Below are 18897 nucleotides of genomic sequence, written 5' to 3'. Positions count from 1 at the left end.
CAAGAGACCAGGGCCCTCCAGCACTTGACGTCTTTCCACAGGGCCTGCAAGACGGAGCTGTTCCGCCAGGCCTTTGTTTGGGGCCCAGTCTGACCCCCCCTCTTTTTTGTTATAAGACCCAGTGTGTAAGTAGCCTCCCTAGCCCTTTCCACCGGCTCATATAAGAGCAGCACCAACAGTTAGGCCTGGTGACCACTCAGTGATCTCCCTCCCCTGTAGTTATAATCTCTGGGTTGCCATCTGATTTTATTCTGCGCCAAATTTGATTTTAAGATGTATTTTAATTGATTGTTTGATTTATGTTTTTCATGTATCATACTTTGATGTTAGCCGCCCTGAGCCTGGTCCTGGCCAGGGGAGGCGGAGTATAAATAAATTTATTATTATTATTATTATTATTATTATTATTATTATTATTATTATTATAAATTATTATTATTATTATTATTATTATTATTACTGCTGCTACATGTCAGCACAAGTTTACTATGTTTTGGGGGCATGGAAGAGTCCAAAATAGTGCCCCCAGTGGCATGGTAAATGTGAGCAAAATTGTGCGTCCCCCGAATGTTTTTATGGCCAGACACTGTGGACACTTGCAAGCTAGCAAAAAGCTTGAGCATCAAGGCAGAGCTTGTCTTCTTCTGCTGGCAGAGAGGTTGAAGTGACACCACACTGATGAGGAGAGGAAACTGGCCAGCTGCTACAGATGCAAGAGCTGCCTTATCCCGAGTCAGACCATCAGTCCAACTAGCCTAGTATTGTCTGCACTGACTGGCAGTAGCTCTGCAGGGTTTCAGAAAGCGAGCCTTTCCCAGCCCCACCTGGAGGTTCTGGAAACTGAACCCAGGACCTTCTGCGTGCAAAGCAGATGCTTCCCCACTCGGCTGCAGTCCAAAATGTGGCAGTACGGTTTGCTTCAGGAATATGTACCCCTATTCATTTTTTAAAAACAATACTAGCTTCACGGAGGCTGGCAGATGACAGGAGCGAGTCAGCAGGTAACCACACCGAGCAAGCTGGAGCTAGCTCTATATTAGCAAAGCAGGATCTGCACAAGAGAGCAGAAGTGCCTAATGAGCACAGCAACTGGGGTCTTGCCCCAATGGGTCAGTTGCCAAGACTAAAGGTCCCCGCCTCCCCACAGCTGCCCGAGTCCCCTCCTCTCCAGTGTTTTTTTTCTGAGCAAACGGAGACCGCGCTTGTGTGCCTGTCTTTGCTCCTCCCTCTTCATGCCTCTCCTGGTTCTGGGAGATTGAGGGGGAAGAGCTTATTGCAGCAGGAGGGGGAGACACCCGTGACTTCACCAGCTTGACCCATCTCTAACCCCCCCCCCCCACCGCTCGCTAGCCTCCTCTTCTGCCTCTGATTCTGGACTTCTCTCTACCACAGATTCTTCCTGCTCACTAAACCCTGTTGCCTCCCCAGCTTCCTACACCACCTCCTCCCATACCTGCCAAGTTGCTGTCAGAAAAATAAGGGACCGGGCCGGAAATAGCAGACCGGAAGTAGTGCTGCCGCCATTTTGGAACTGGGTGGAGCATGCTCAGAAGTGACTTTTGATGCTGCTTTGCCCAGTTCCAAAATGGCCGCTGCGCCAGAAGTCTCACTGCAGCCATTTCGGAACTGGGGAGAGCAGCATAAAAAGTCGCTTCTGAGCATGCTCCGCCCAGTTCCAAAATGGCCGCCGCGCCAGAATAAACCGGGGGGAAACAAAAAAAATCTGTTTTTTCAGCTAGGAACAGCTGGAAAAACGGGAGACTTGGCAGCTATGCCTCCTCCCAGTCTTCTCCCTCTGACCACTCACTGTCCTCCCACCACCAGTCCCCTGAATCTGAGCCTTCTTCCCTTGGGAGTTCCCCACCTGGTACCTCCCACCGTTCCTCTGCATCCAACCAGCAAAGGAGGAATAGAGGCAGGAAGCTTCCTTATATTGACCCAGAGCCACTGCTCTACCTGCCTGAGTATTGTTTTGCTTGCCTGCACAACAGGTGCTTTGCCACTGAGCTTTGACCCTTCCCTGTAGAAGCAAAGACAAAAAGCCCAATGCTTTTGCCTTCCCTTGCACTGATCATTCTGGTTGCCCCTCCCAAACACCTTTAGCCCCGTGAGCTAACCCCCTCCTCCTGTGCTTCTGTGTGACGGCTCTTCTTAAGCGTGTCTCTCGGTTTGGGAGAGGGCAAGCTCAGAGCAGGGACTCACGCAGAGACAGAGCAGGCAGGCTCCCAGTTGCCCAGTTTTGCAACCCAGCGCCGACGTGCTTGTACACTCACCTTGGGAATCTGTGGTAGAGGCTGATGAGTCATTGCTTGCCGTCTGGGCTGATACGAAACAGCCCCAGTCATTATTGTTAACGCGATATTCAGGCGGCAAACGGCTCTGTATTCAACTCGGGAACTTTTTGTTTGACGGCACTGTCTTCCTTGCTCTCTCTCTTTTAAAGAAAAATACTTTCGAAATCCTAGCGGTGGTTGTTTTCGAAAAAAGGAAAACCACAAGCTTATTTTAATGAGGAGCACTTAGAGGAGCACTTTAGTTTCAAATACAGATTGAGATTTGTTTTCTGCAAAGATGGGGGAGGGGGGGCATCAACTGTCAAAAAGCGCCGCTTGCAAAATCATCTGTTCCTAGTAGCTGCCGTGTCGTGTTCTGAGCATATTTGCAGGGATGGTTGTACCCTGAGCTAAAAATATTGGCGTTCTGCAGCACGTTGGCAAGCCCAGATGCCGAGAAAAGGAGGATTCTGTAAACACACACACACAAAAACCCCTTTGCTTATACTGTATGCTCCCCCACCCTCTTCTTTTGCATAATGTATTTTGAGTTAAGGAGAAGGAGAGCTACTAAAGTGTAGTCATCTAGTCTGACCCCGTGTAATGCAGGAATCTCTTCCCCAACGCGGGACTCGAACCCACGACTCTGAGAGAAAGCAGAGTCCTCCAAGGAATCAGACTTGGGACATGCACTTTTAAACTTGTTCATAAATCATTTTAGAGCTAGGGGTGGCCAGGTTTGCTGATGATACCAAAAGGCAGAGAGTTGTTCCACTCCTGTCCAGGTCACAGCCTTCCCACTGGTTGGCCCATGTGAGACCAGGATGCTGGGTCATTGGCCGGACCAGGCAGACTCTTCTCATGCTCTTAAGCTGGGTCAAAATCAAAAGCCAAAATCCAGACAAGCACACCAACACTCTCCCCTCCAGGGGTTTCCAGCAGCTGCTATTCATAAGCATTTAGTGTCTCTGACTGCTCTCACTGCTTCTTGTGGCAGTGAGTTCCACCGTTCGGCCAAGTGCTACATGAAGAAGTACCTCCTTTAATCTGACCTGGAAGTTCCAGTGTTATGAGAGAGGGAGAAGAACTTGCCACCCACTCCTGGGTGGTAGGGGGCACACCACAGCGGTGGGGGCTTTTTCAGGTAGCCAAGGAGGCTGGCGCTGGCAGTAGAGCTGGGCAATATGTCAGTTCATCATCTGAAACCTGTATGAAGTTCAGGTCCCCCCAAAACGATTTTGGACTTTTTGAGCTGGCAATACATTGCAGCTCTCCGGCTGCCGCCAGCGCAGAACCTACCTGCTTGCTCTGTGTTGGTGTTGGCTGGGGAGCCGCGGTGTATTGCCAGTTCCAATTGCCTGGTCGCCCGTGAGCCTATAGGTTTGCCTTTGCCTGAGCAAGTGGGGTGGGCTGCTTCTTCCCTCCCAGTTGATCGCTCCTCCTGCAACTGACCAGGAGGAAAGAGGAAGGCCACCCACTTGCTCGGGCGAAGGCAAAAGGGCAGGCAGATGGAGCACCTTCTCAGGGTCCTTTTTCTGAGGCCAGGGCTGGCCTGCAGAGGATGGGACGGGGGGACTGGACAGGAGCTCCTTTGCCCGAGCAGGCAAGCAACCTCCTTCCCTTCCTCCTAGTTGCTTCTCCCTCCACAGCCCAGCCTCTTTTTCAGCCTTTTTCGGTGTTATTTCAGACATTGTGATATATCTCTATATTGCGATGTTTAGCTGGTGAGATCCTCTTCTTTGGCAAACACTCATAGCCAAGCAAGATTGTCTTCCATGAACACAGTTTTAACAGTGAGTCTGTAAGTGATTGTGGAGGCAAATTCTTGATCCACACGTCCTTCCACAGTGGGGACATACCGGTAGGTTTCCGGGCGGGAGTTGATCACGGTGTGGATTTGCCAAGCGTTCCTTCCTCTTAGCACATTTCTCCCTTTCGTCCTGAGTTCGAGCGTCTTCAAAGCACATGACAACTTTGGTTAAGGCTGTTCTCCAACTGGAGCGCTCGCAGGCCAGTGTTTCCCAGTTGTCAGTGTTTATACGACATTTTTTTTTTAGATTTGCCTTGAGACAGTCTTTAAATCTCTTTTGTTGACCACCAGCATTACGCTTTCCATTTTTAAGTTTGGAATAGAGTAGTTGTTTTGGAAGATGATAATCAGGCATCTGCACAACATGACCAGTCCAACGAAGTTGATGTTGAAGAATCATTGCTTCGACACTGGTGATCTTTGCTTCTTCCAGTACACTGACATTAGTTCGCCTGTCTTCCCAGATGATGTGTAAAAATTTTCAGGGACACCGTTGATGGAATCTTTGGGGGAGTTGGAGGTGGTGTTTATAAGTGGTCCATGTTTCACAAGCATGCATTCAGGTTTTCTTGGTTGAAGGGTATGGCTTAACCCCAAACTGTACGAACATTTGCCCCAAATTGGGACTGAACACACAAGGAGATAGCATTTTTCCCGGGGGGGGGGGAGGCAGGGAGCCATAACCACAGAGGTGTCAGTGGCGTATAAAATAATTCAAGGTTTGCAATCAGCCCAATTAGGTATGGCTAATTTCCTCTCCGACTTAAGGGGACACACACAAGGTATTTGCTCATTGTAACAAAGGCCACTCGTCTGAAACAATTAGAGGAAATGTGTGTGTGTTTTTATGCGGCACATAATTAAATAGTGCAGCCGTTTTTAGGACTATTTGGCAAGCGAAATGTTTTGTAAAATTCTAGACAGATAAAAGAAAGTGCTTTGTGCAGTGCATGGTTAAAACTATGGAACGTGCGAGGCAGGAATATGGCCACCAACCTAGAGAGCTGTAAAATAGGGGATTGGGCAAATTCATGGAGGAGAGGGCATTCGATGGCTACTAGCCATCATGGTTATGCTCTTACCTCCGCAGTCGGAGGCAGCAATGCTTGTGAATACCAGTTGCTGGAAACCACAGGAGCAGGGTTAGAAATTAGCCAGGCGCCAGGCGCGTTTTGCGACCGGCATGGGTCCAATTGCGACCATGTGGAGATCTCTGGATGCCAGGTTGGCAATTGAAGAAAGCAAAGTGTCATTTAGAGAAGGAGCTGAAATATTTCCCTTGCAGCTTGAATTTCTTTTATTCTGGGTTGTTTTATTGGATGTTTTAAAACAGCTTTGAGATCTGTTCTTTAAAAGGTAATGCAGTATTGAATGGAAAATAATAATAATTAATAATAATACTGATTTTAGTAGTAGTAGCAGTAGTAGTATTCCATTGGGGAGAAATGGCACCTAGACATTCCATTGTGGCAACCATAACCTAGGTTTCAGGTGCCATTTGGTGGTTAGCTTATATATCTGAGTTTCTAACATTGCACAGGAGGGGGGATGGTTGCTCTTGTGTTCAAATCCTGCTTGCAGGTTCCCCACAGGCCACTGTGAGAAGAGGATGTTGGACCAGATGGGCCATTGGCCTCATCCAGCAAGCTCTTCTGATGTTCTTATGCACTCCCTTGTATCTGAAGTTGTCCGGTCCACTATGCTACCTGAAAACTCCCATCATCACCTTACTCCTTTGGCCATTGCAAATCTTATTTGACCACCTCCTCCCACTATTATACCAAGCATTGCCCACTCATTTTCAAACGGTTGTGCTATTATTATGCTATTCACATGGTACAAGGTGCTTTGCTAAAATACATGGTGGCAGGTGCCTGCCGCAAGGGCAAGGAGCTTACGTACTAGAAACAGACACCAGGAAAGCAACAGAGGAAGGGGATTGAAAAGGACGCAGGGGGTCAATGGGAAGATTTATTAGTATTGTGGCTGTGTGTACTTTGGCTTAGTCTAAATAAGTTACTGGGAGTGGGTGCCAAAGGTGTCACGGAAAATGGTGCTTTTAGGGGATGGATGTGGAGGAAAGAACAGAAGGGGTATCACAGAGGAGACCTGGGAGTTGGCTACTTGTGCCAGCGGAAGCTACCTGACCGCAAATTTAAGTTTGCAAGGTCTAGAAACTTGCCCCCCCCTTTTTTTAAAAAAAACCCCCAAAATCAGAGAGATTCTCAGGAAGCTGCTTTCGGTCCCCGTGACCACATTTCTTATTCCTGCGCTGCACATAAGTGCCACGTGTACAAAGCGCTTGTCCCGTTCAGCCGGCAATGCGGAGGGAAGCGTTGGCTCTTAATCTGCCCAGTGGAAACAGTATTGATCCGCTTCACGAGGCCGCTAAGAATGAACACAAACTGGATTGCCAAAGTGCTCGAAAGAGAGTTACATAATGGAAGCAGCAGTGACATGTGCAAACAGCCTCCTCTGCATAGCTTTCCCAGCTTCCGTGTCCTCCAAGCTTTGAAGCGTTACTGTAAAAAAACAAAACCCAAAAAGAAACCCTCCCTAGTTGTTGACGCAGTTCCTTTTAAAAATAGGTGAATGACTTCTTGTTTCTCAGTTCCTTGTTTCAGCATTTTTTACATATATAATCTTTAGGGAGGGCCGTATCCTGGTACGGCTTTTCTCCTGCTTTTAATCCACCCAAGGCAATGAATGCTGCTGGGTTTCTGCTCAGAACCTGCCAGCCGCTTGGGAGTGACTCTTGTTGCCCTGAACTTCCTGGTCGCTCTGCTCAGTTTGTCCCAAGCAGGCATAAATAACTTTTAAAAAAGAAAGAAAGAAAGAAAGAAAGAAAAGAAAGAAAGAAAGAATAATTGCCAGGGTGCAAATTCCTATCTCCCTGTGGGAATTTTGTGTGTGTGTGTGTGTTGAGGCCTCTCCCCCACAATGGAACGAGAACTTGAGTTTGATCAGGATTGCAGGGGTTTAACACGTCTCCTCCCATTCTGATTTCGACCTGAACTTTGCTTTCGTTATAAAGTTAACATGCAAATCCTGCTCTCCCCCCCCCCCTTGGGCGTGCTGTGGGCTGCAGCCTGGAACTCGTCTTGTCATTTGGATTGCTCTTCGTCAGCTGGGTCTCCTCTCCTTTAACAGCTCTGGTCGTCAGGTGCGTCCCCATAGGTGTTACGTGTTTCATTTCTGCGAAAACCGAGGTACCATGTTTCTTCTTGTGTGTGCTTTACCCCCCCCCCCTCTTCCTTGCCTCTTTCTCTCCTCATAAGAATTAGAATCCGGTTGCGGGCGACGCCTGTTCCACACCTTGACTCGGAAAATAAAACACACAAAGCTGCCAAATGCTAACGAGGAGGATTTTTGAAGACTGATTCTTCTCCTCTTGTGATTCTAATGTATCCCCAGATTTCCCTGCTCTTGGCAGTGGTGAAAGCCGTTTGAAGCTGAGGTGCTTCAAGGTCACTTTGGTAGGTTCCTCCCCAGCACTCCTTGAAAGCAATTTTGTGGTTTAGGCAGTCTCATGGCAGAGATGAGCATCTTGCCACGTCGGTCTCGGCGCCTTTCAGAGCGAGAGAAGGCTCATGGCGGTACAGTTAGAAAGCAGGTATTTCTCTACGGAGGAGAGCTTCATAGGTACGCCTTCTGCTTTTTCCTCCTTCGCCGACAGTTCTTACAACTCTCTTTGGAGCAAGTGAAGGTTTCTGAACAAACATATGTTTCCACGCAGACGAGCTGTTCAAACCTTGAAGCCCATCGTGGCCCATTGGAAGCCTTTGAGAATGCAAATTTGCTCCTTGATCTTATGAATCGCTTTGTAGTGGGATGGTTTTATTTGAAATTGCCAGATCTTGCAGGGAGGCATCGATCAGGCGCGGCAATTGAGGCAGGAACGATACAGACTGCTCACCGTTGTTCGCCCAGGCAATGTGGAGAACTGGGGGCGAAACGAGTCTTTCAAGAGTTGCTTCCGGCCAGCTAAGGGCACACCAGTTTGTTTGTTTTTAGCAGTCTTGACCATCCCAGTAGAATGAATTCCAAAAGTGCTTTATGGAAGAATGGGTGCCTTTTTCGTACTATTTAAAGAAATGTTATAGTATGGAGAACTTGCAAGCAGGATTTGAGCAACAGAAGTAATTAGATTATAACACAGTTTTATGATTAAATAGATGGAAGTTAGGGTGCAGCAGAAGGGGAGAAACAAACAGCTCCATGGAAAACTGCGTAGGAAGCTGATAAAAATAAGAGAAATGATGAAAATGTGTTTTGATTGTACATGCTGTTTTTAAAATATATACAGTATATATATTCAAAAGTTACAGTACAGTTGCAATGCAATACAATACATTTTCAATCAGTATATCAATTGTACATGTTTAAAATGTTGAAACTTAATAAAATATAATTGGTGAAATAGCGAATTTCAAAAATTGTATTTTGGAGAGGTGCCGCTCAGTTAGAGGGCCAAAACCCAGGCCAAGCATTGGCTTGTGTCGCCGTTGGAGAGCTCCACAACCAAGCTTGTAGTTCCCGCCTTCGGCATTGTGGGAAATTAAATGGTGGCCGCTGCTGTGGCCTGTCCATAACTGTCCAGTTCTCCCTTTTTAAAAGGGAAATTCCCTTATGCTGAATAGGCTTCCTCGCGAGAAAAGGGAAAACTTAACAGCTATGGGCCTGCCACTCCTCAGGTCTCCTTCAGGAGGTGGTGGGCTGTCCTTCCTTGGAGGGTTTTTAAGCAGAGGTTGGATGGTCATCCGTCATGGATGCTTCAGTTGAGATTCCTTCGTTGCAGGGGGTTGGACTAGATGACCCTTGGGGTACCTTCCAACTCTACAATTCTCCGATTCATAGCACAGCGAAGAGCCCCTTAAATCCGATGGCAAACATTTCCCTCACAGAAACGTACTGAGGAGGATGAAGGGCTGCAAAGTCTCTGTCAAGCCTCGGGTGCAGACAGCCCTAATAATTAAGAGTTTTCAATGAGCCTGTGTGAGCTTTTCCAGTGCTGCTAATAAACGAGCCCTTTGGGAATGAAACAGTCAAATATTTGGATTGCGGGTGCCAATGTTTTGTTGGAACATTTTTGTAAAGGCCTTCAGTATTACGAAGCTTAATTGGTTGGAAAATGAAGATCTGATTCTAGGACGGGCAAGCAAATGATTCCAGGCCAGGTGTGTGTGTTTTAATTGGCGCTGCCAGAGATTGCAAAGGTTTCTGCTCTACTGTCTTGTGCCTTGAATGAGCCCCAAATGCAAAAATAGTCGCTGCTTCCCTGCCCACATGCAACGCTGTTTTTTTTTTCCTGGGGGTGGCAAGGAACCTGATCAGGAAGAACGGTTATTTGCCTTGGCTAACTGCGTGGCTAGATGAAGCAGCTCAGATAAATGTTATGGTGCACAATTAATGGCGACATTTTGGAGAGAACACGGGGAACCCTTTCCCTGGTTTTAAATGCCGAAGTGTCCACCGGGGCAAAAATGATTTTAAGCGTGCTCCATGACTGAGGGGGCACATGCAAATTGCTACTCACAAGCAGGCCAATAGTAAATGCCCCCCCCCCCCGACCGGAGAGATGTCTATTAATAAAATGCCACAATGAAAAATCGGCAACTCGTATCTGTCTTGGTATGAACTTCTCAGCATGAGTAAGAGCAGGTTGAACGAACGCTCGGGCCACTTCATAATAAGATGCTTATCCGCACTGCATGCAAAAGGTCCCATTGGGACCTAAGAAAAGGCTTGCCAGATCGGGCCAAAATGTAGGCCCATCGATTATACAGGATCCTGTTCTCTCAGTGGTCTGACTCTGCAGAAGGCAGCTTCTTCAGTTGCTGTGCTGTCAGCTCTGGAGAACTGCTGCCAGTCCGTGTCAGCAGTACTGAGCTGAGATGGACCAACAGGCTTGGCATAAGATGGCTTCCTACGTCCCTGTATGTATGTATGTATGGCCTTCTGTGTCCTTTAAGGGGCAACCCAGCCAGATGGGTTAGGTACAAATAATAAAATTATTATTATTATCATCATTATTATTAAGGTTCACCGAGGGACCCACAACTGTGCCGTCGCCCCTCCAGTAATAATTTCATTTAATCCAATGGGGACAGGAGGGTTGAATAAGGCTGGGTTCTTATCGTTCAAAGCCAACGTTTGGTGGGGGGACTTCCAAGGAGGAGCCCAGTTTGGGTGCATCGTGCCAAATATTGTAAATGGGGGAAAAGAGTACACATTTTACTACCCATGAGAGGGTGCCTTGCTCCAGAACAATGACTCAGTCCTGAGCAGGTAAACAGGGTCACACTGTTCCATCTCGCTTTGGGAAGGGAGTTTTCATGACCAGTTCACTGATTAGCAAATTCTTTTCTTTCAAAGGCTGGAAAGGGCTCTGCCTGTAGGAAAGATTAGAAAGTTCACTTGTAGCGTTTTAGATCTTCGTCTTTTTAAAATTAAAATTCATGACCCACTCTTTAATCAAATTATCATGGTGTCTTACAGTAATACACACTGTTTGTTTTTTAAAAAAGAAAACCCGCATTAGAAATAAGTTAGAAATAGCAAATCTATGAGCAACTGCATTAAGCAACACAAAGCAAAATAGATCATTAAAAAGGCTGGCAGCGAGGCTGGGGAGAGATGTTTCCCCCTGGAACTGGAAATAACTTTAAAGGACTAAAAGCTGTGGTGAAATTTTATTTGGAGACATCTAAGGAGTAGGAGCCCTTCAATCAGGCAAATTATGGGATGCCGAACTACTCATCTTCTCAGTCTTCATTGCAAAGGCAGCATAATCACAGGTAAATTGTCATGTTGTTTAAATTATTTCAACTAAGTATAAAAAGAATTTCCCTTTTCTGGTCACCTCAGGGGAGACCCGCAGGTTGGGTAGCAGGGTAAGCCGTTCGACTTCATGAATAAGAAGCCTGAAGAGCCATTTAACTGCAGATCTTTTGCAAATTTAATTAAAACAAAGGACAACCGGGCGTATAAACGGCAGGACATATCAATCAACTCAAGTCTGTAATGAAATGCTGTTATAGGGCCACCTCAATCTCTGCCAAGGGGCTCAGTTGGTAGAGCACGATGCTCTTAATCTCAGGGTCGTGAGTTTGAGCCCCACGTTTGGGTGACAGATTCCTGCCTTGCAGGTACGAGATGACCCTCACAGTCCCTTCCAAGTCTGTGATTCTGTGATACTCTTCAAATGTTGCCCAGTTATTATCCCTACTCACTGTAGGAAGGGTGCAATAAAAAAACATTTTAACAAATAATAGATCTAAATGAAATAAACGTGTTTGCACAGGCATTTGGTGACTATGAGCAGGAGGAGCCAACTGAGTTTGTTGCCATAGCTGCTGTGTGTTCAGAAGATGTTTTTAGTAGTGTTTTAATAGTGTTTGTGTTTATGTGTGTGTATATATAGAGAGAGCATAGCTGCCAAGTTTTCCCTTTTCTCGCGAGGAAGCCTATTCAGCATAAGGGAAAATCCCTTAAAAAAAGGGATAACTTGGCAGCTATGATAGAGAGAGAGAGCGTGCTATTGTTGCTTCTGGTTTTGTAAGCTGCAGGCCACGGCAGGATAGAAGCATTTGAAATAAATAAATAGAAAGCTGGTTGTGCGAACCTCATTGCTGAAGTGGGATAGATCTTATTTTGTTCCTCTTGCTGTTTTTTTTAAGAGCCGAAGGTGATCTCTTTCCACAAATATGCCTCTTGTGCAACAAACACAGGAGTACATAGAGGAGGAGGAGGAGAATCTTGCTTGCTAGCCCCACCCTCTGACCCCATTGCATTGATTGCCCCCAAATTTCATGCATTGCGCTGAAGTTGGGGATTTGATTTATATGTGTTTCCATTACAACCTACTTGTTTGTGCCTCCGGTCCACTAGTCAAACTCTGTCAGTATACATGAGGTTAAGATAGTGTGATCGTCCGGCAGAATCCTGTTCCCCCGTATTTGTTCACTTGACATGTGGAGTGTTGGTTGGAAGAGAGGGCTCTTGTCTTCTTTGGTTTCAGAAAATACAGGTGTTTCATTGCCTCCATTGAGATTTCCCATCCCCTGATTCTGTGATTCATCACCAATGGCTCAAACCAGTTTTCACCCCGGCTGATGCCGCTGCAGTCGGTAGGATCCATCTCTGCATAAAGCTACCGACTTTAGGATTTTGGGTATCTATTGGACAGCGCCAGTGATGTCATTAATGTTGCGAACCGCCCTGAGATCTACGGGTGTAGGGTGGTATACAAATTCAACAAAAACAAATGAATGGTGAGAAACACACCCTTCCCTTCCATTCTGCATTTTACATCTCGCCTTTGTACCCCAAAAGTCTGTTTTTGTTTGTGATTTGCATTTTAGTTCCCCGTGTGTTTGCTCTTCCTCTGGTTGGAGCTTTGATGCGACGCAGAGGTACACTGGTGTGTGCGTTTTCAAGGAAGCGAGTTTGTGTGCTGGTACATAGTGTAACCACAACAATCACACAGCGGCAAGAGGTCACATTGATCTGTAAGCACAGTTCCTGGGTGAAGTCAGTCCTGAACTCTGGCAACCCTCTTGGGCGCTTGTTGTTCTGCCGAAAGCTGCCGGCTCAGAACAACCTTGGGAAGATTTGAGAAATGGTGGCAAGTTGGCTGCTAAGTACTCTCTCTGAATTGTCCCCTTTGCTTAGGACAGTGGTATATCCGGCTCCTGCCTGCTGCTCACACCACCGGCCTTTGCCCTTTTTTAAACCTCCCACCGTTCTCCCCCCTCCCCGTTATTCGCAGATTGCACAATTGTTAAAGAACAGCTTCCACCGTGAGGAATGGGTGTTTTCATTCTTCCAAAAGCCATGTCTGTTGCCTTCGTGAACCGCTGGCCTTCGACCCATTGTCTCGTAAGTCCTTCTGCCAACAGGATTTTTGCCGCAGCTCATGTACTTTGTAGTCCTGACCTCTGCGTTTGAACGGAAACTTAATATCCGCACTGCCAGTTCCTTACAGGAACCTGCCCACATGCTGAGATTATTGTTGTTTAACACTTGCAAAGTAGCCGAGGCAAGGGCGAGTGACCTTTTTCATCCAGAGGCAAAAGCGGGCAGCGAATGTAAAATTTCTCTTCGTGTGATGGGTAGCTCAGTCGGTAGAGCATGAGACACTTAAATCTCCAGGTCGTGGGTTCGAGCCCAATGTTGGGCGGAAGATTCCTGCATTGCCAAGGGATGGACTTAGATAACCCTCATGGACCATTCCATCTCTACAATTCTATGTTTCTATGAATAAAGGATGGCACAGGAAAGCAGGGTTGGGGAACATCAGTGGCTCTCCAGGTGTGCTGAACCAAGGTGGCTGGATGTTGTTGGAAGGGACCTATGGAAATGCGGATTAAACCAACCATTTGCTGCTCAGGAGCCTGTGGTGGCACTGACCAACAGGAGGTCAGGATAAAGCCAGCATGAAGATCACTGCGAAGCAAGGAAAGGAATTTCCCCCAAAGTCAGGGGAGAGCCGGGACTAGAACCATGCACCATGTGACTCCCGGTCAGATGCTTCCAAGCTCCCATCATCGCGTTCATCTCTTTTCAAACGGAAATCTTAAAAATGATTCATCTTTTGAAAAGCGAGTGCCGGGGGGAACAAAGCATGAGACATCGGAGCCAGACTTAGGAGCTCAGTCTCTGGACTTCAAAAATCATTATAAAATAAGTCCTGGGAAAGGGCAGGGTGGAGAGGCTGAATTATTTGTTTCTATCTTGCCTTTACTCCCAAGAAGCTCAGGGTGGCGTTCTGTCCTCACAACAACCCTGCGAGGTAGGTTAGGCTGAAAGACTGTGGCTGGGGATTCAAACCCTGGTCTCCGAGCTCTTAGTCCTCGTATTGGGTGCTGGGGCCGGGGGGGGGGAGAGTGGTGGATAAAATACAGGGCTAAATATACCAGTGGTAAGACAGCTTCAAACTGCTCGGTGTGGTGACTGGGTGGTCTGTTGTTTGTTTTTTTGGGGGGGTAGAACTGTAGATTTGGAAGGGACCATGAGAGTCATCTAGTCTAACCCCCCTCCCCCCCGCACAATGCAGGAATCACAGCTAAAGAATCCCTTGACAGATGGCCATCCAAGCTCTCCCAGGATAGTTCTTGTGAAGCTGGTGTGGAGGTCCCGGTTTCATAGAACCGTAGAATTATCGCATTGGAAGGCACACCTAGAGTCACCTAGTCCAACCCCCTGCATTGCAGGGATCTTTTGCCCAACGTGGGGCTCGGACCCATGGCCCCGAGATCAAGAGTCTCGTGCTGTAACAACTGAGCACAAGTCCACTAGTTCTTGAGCACAGTGTGAACCCATGCCACTTAGCTCTGCTGGGAGAAAAATCTGAACGAACAAGGAAGATTTTGTGGTGGCCGATGCTGGCATCCATTTAATCCATAAAATCTCTTCAGGCAGGACACTGGCTCGTTCTAGTGAAGTTGAGTCACCCTCCTCTCATCAGGGTTACCTGTTCTAAGAAAGCCCACCTTACAATGCCAATCCCCTTTTCAGCTGCAAGCTCTTCAAAGCTTAACCTACTCAGGACCCTACGGGGGGGGGGGGGAAGCAACAACAGCTCCATCACTCATCAGGGTTTCTGTTTCCCAAAGGTTGGATGCCAGGTGAGAAAGCTCTTTGGCATTTTTCACCTTTGCTGGAGAAAAGTGAACAGGTATTTTGCTGTTGTTGTTGCCGCCCAGAAGGGAATTCCTCTTGCATGGTATGAGCACTCGCCTGGTGTTTCGCCTGTTCCTGTGGTTATTTTACCCCAAACATCTTCCCCTCCAACGCCTCGACCCATGATCAATATTGAAATGGGTCGCTCTGGGGGTGTGCAATGTTTTTACTCTGCCACATTCTAAAGGTAAAGGAGGGGTTCCCTCCCATGTGCAAGAGAGAACGGAGAAGGCCTCTTTCGTTAATGCTACCTTCCATTGAAAATAACAGACGCACCTTGTGTCACAATAAATCTTTACAACGTACAGTGTTTTTCCAATGGGAAATCAGATGATGTGAACATCAAATGTATGTTGCATAACACCCACATAACACAAATGGCAAAATTCGTGTGAATCCATCCATTCATTTCAATCTCCCTCACATCCCTACCCTATTAGATTTTAAACAAAATAATAATAGAAATCCTTCCAGTAGCACCTTAGAGATGCTTATATATAGTGAGAGGGTGGGGAGGGGGTATTACTCAGAAGGGTGGTGGGAATGGGATATTGGCTGATAGGTGTGGTAAACCCCCCCCCCTCAATATATATAAGGGTATGGTGACTTCTGTTTCAGTGTATCTGAAGAAGTGTGCATGCACAGGAAAGCTCATACCAATGACAAACTTAGTTGGTCTCTAAGGTGCTACTGGAAGGGAAATGACCAATATTTATCACCATATTTTTGGTAAGCAGTTTGTTTGGTCAATAAAGGGGAGGGGGGCACCAAGCCTCTATTAACCAGTCTGACATCGTTGTCTTTCCTTTTGCTTTGGTCTCTTATTCAATTTCCAAAATCTTCAGAAATAGAGAGGGATGTATGTTGTGTGTGCTTAAAGCAGGTACTGTATAGGGAGCCAAGGCCCTCCAGATTCTGTGGAACTGAAACTCTCATTAGCCCCAGCAAGCATGGCCATAGAAACATAGATTTGTAGAGTTGGAAGGGAACCCCCAAGAGACACCGTCCTAGACCAACCCGCCGCAATGCAGGAATCAGTGGTCAGAAGTGATAGGAGCTTCAGTTCAGCAACATCTGGAGGGCCCAAGTTTCCCCAAACCTGTGCTTCAAGCATCAAACACAACTTTGCTGTCTATCTTGGAAAGATGCAGTTAGTCACTGAAATAAATATGATTTCAGTGATCAACATGACATAGATACCAGTTTCTTAGGGCGGAAGGTTTGGACAAGTTTTGTAGCCTTGGATTTGCCCCGCAACAGACTTAATACAAACCCTCTAGAAGTTGTATGCAAAAAAATAAATACTGCACAACAGTTCTCCAACCAAATCATTGCAGCATCCCTGCGATTGATCCAAGGGCTTTTTGGCGATTAATCCTAACCGATTCCTCAGCTGCGCGAACTACAGGAAAAGAAGGCGTGGAAGAATTGCATTAGGAATGTTCATGTGTTCTTCTCGTAAGACCAAGATTAGGCTGATAAACCACATTAAAAAAAAAGAGTCATGCTTGTTGCTCCTTGTTACTATAACCATCTGCGGGTGTTTTTTTTTTTTTTTTAAATCAGTTCCTGGGCTTTGGAGTGTTAAATAAATGGCCAGAAGCTAAGATTTTCATCCCACAGCTTAGCTTTGGGTGCGGTCTCCTCTCGTCTCTTCCGTTTGGCCAGTCGGCTGAAAGAGGCTGGAGAAATGACTCTGGTTCTGCCCGAGCAGGTTTTCAGGAATTCATTTAGGAGACATTACAGTCCGCTTGTTTGTCTCTTCTCAACTCGGCCCCTGTTTAAGCCGATGGCTGCTCTTTTGTGTATCGCAAATAACATACATTCAGAAAGGCTAGCTATATATCCGAAGGGCACAGTGGAGCGGAAGTTGTGCTGTCGTTTCATTGGAATTAATGAGGCGTGTTATGGCTAATTGCTTGTTGCACTCATTCCATGGGGGGTAGAAAACTTCTTTGCACTGGGGAGGGGGTCAGAATTTGCAGCCTTTATCCAGCTGGACTGCATAGCTGCCAAGTCTCCCGTATTCCCCAGGAAACCCCCGTTTTTCCAGCTGTCCCCAGCCGAAAAAACAGATTTTTTTGTCCCCCCCCCCCGGTTTATTCTGGCGCGGCAGCCATTTTGGACCTGGGTGGAGCATGCTCAGAAGCAACTTTTGATGCAGCTTTGCCCAGTTCCAAAATGGCTGCAGCGTGACTTCTGGTGCGACAGCCATTTTGGAACAGGGCAGAGCAGCATCAAAAGTAGCTTCTGAGCATGCTCCGCCCAGTTCAAAAATGGCGGCAGCGCTACTTCCGGTCCAGTCCCTTATTTCTCAGGCTGGAACTTGGCAGCTATGCTGGACTGCTGCGCACATGGGTGCAACGTGAACATTCGTACTAGAACCCTAAAAAAACGTGGCTTCGGTTTACATGGGGGAAAGACGGGTCTGTTTGCAGGTCTCATGGCTGTAGAGCTCAATTTAAAATGAGAAGAGAAACAAAACAAAGAAGGATGAGGAGCAAAGAAACCATCAGACTTAATCTCAGGGTTGTGAGTTTGAGCCCCATGTTGGGCAGAAGATTCCTGCAGTGCAGGGGGTTAAACTAGATGATTCTCATGCTCCCTTCCAACTCTACAGTTCTATCATTCTAACAGTGTATCTCTTTACATAACTACAGTCATACCTCGGGTTACAGACGCTACAGGTTGTGCGTTTTCAGGTTGCACACCATGTCGAACCCAGAAGTACCGGAATGGGTTACTTCTGGGTTTCAGCACTCATGCATGCGCAGAACACTAAATCGCGCTTTGTGCATGTGCAGAAGTGCTGGATCACGACCCGTGCATGTGCAGACACGGCGCTGCGGGTTGCGAACACTGCGGGTTGTCGACGTGCCTCCCACATGGATCACGTTTGCAACCCGAGCGTCCACTGTACTCAAAGGCAAGCCTTCTCAAATGCAATGGGGCTTACTCCCAGGTAGCCAGGATCAGTGTATGATTTCCTCCTGCAGGAGTGTGGAACCTGAGGTTCTCCAGATCTTGTGTGAGTACAGCTGTCTTGGTCCGGCCACACCTACTAAAGCAAAATGACAGAAGGCCACCCAACCTTTGCTTAAAAACCTGCAAGGGAGGTGGGTCCACCACCTCCCGAGGGAGACCGTTCCACTGTCAAACAGCTCTTACTGTCAGAAAGTTTTTCTGAATGTTTAGTCTGAATCTCCTTTGCTTGTAACTTAAAGCCATTGGTTCGAGTCCTACTCTCCAGAGCGGGAAAAAAACAAGCTTTTCTTTGTTCTCTGATATTTGAAGATGGCCATCAAAGCTCCTTTCAGTCCCCTCTTTTGCAGGCTAAACATCATAGCTGTCAAGTTCTCCCCTTATGCTGAATAGGCTTCCTCGCGAGAAAAGGGAAAACTTTACAGCTATGCTAAACATACCCAGCTCCTTCAACCATTCCTCATAAGGCTTGGCTTCTAGACCTTCTTGGTTGCCCTCTTCTGCATACCTTCCAGCTTTTTCCAGTTATTTGGATACTATGCTATACTACATTGAAATGGGTTCGTGTCCTACTCTTCAGAGCAGGAGAAAACAAGTTTTCTCCATCCTCCATGTGACAGCCCTTGAGATATTTGAAGATGGCTATCTTATCTCTTCTCAGCCTCCTCTTTTCCAGGTTAAACATACCCAGCTCCTGAGACCTTTCCCCATAAGGCTTGGTTTCCAAACCCTTGATCATCTTGGTTGCCCTCCTCTGCACACCCTCCAGCTTGTCAACATCCTTCCTAATTTTGTTGCTCAGAATTGGACATAGAATTGGCAGAAAATAGTAATGCTATTACTTTCCCTGATGTGGACACTAGACTTCTGCTGATGCAGCCTAGAATAGCATTAGCGTTGCTTTTTGCTGCTGCTGCATCACACTGTTGACTCCTGTTAAGCTTGTGGTCCACCAAGACCCCTAGATCCTTTTCACATGTACTGTTAGAGTAGGTCTAAATCCTGATATTTTTACAGATTCCAGGCGTGGCTTTGGTTCCGTTGTAAGACATTTATGAGCCACTTTACCATATACTCCCCTCTGTGCACATGTTGGAAGTCATAAAAATAAAGGTAAAGGACCCCTGACTGTTAGGTCCAGTCACGAAC

General features: G+C 46.8%; 1 long non-coding RNA gene across 3 annotated transcripts in view; it reads left to right on the top strand.

The window, feature by feature from the left end:
* LOC118091262 (uncharacterized) overlaps positions 1–18897 on the top strand; it is an 86330-nt gene that overhangs the window by 38693 nt on the left and 28740 nt on the right. For 2 of the 3 annotated variants that reach the window (XR_009558230.1, XR_009558231.1), the window contains exon 2: positions 1–18897. This exon is cut by the window's left edge and continues 17266 nt beyond it; it is cut by the window's right edge and continues 19371 nt beyond it. This is a non-coding gene — a long non-coding RNA (uncharacterized LOC118091262). The other variant, XR_009558232.1, reaches the window with a different exon arrangement.

Source organism: Zootoca vivipara, chromosome 10 (genome assembly GCF_963506605.1).
Source record: "Zootoca vivipara chromosome 10, rZooViv1.1, whole genome shotgun sequence".
NCBI classification, from domain to species: domain Eukaryota; kingdom Metazoa; phylum Chordata; class Lepidosauria; order Squamata; family Lacertidae; genus Zootoca; species Zootoca vivipara.
Note: the sequence above shows the minus strand (reverse complement) of the source record. Positions and strands in the feature narration are given on the sequence as shown.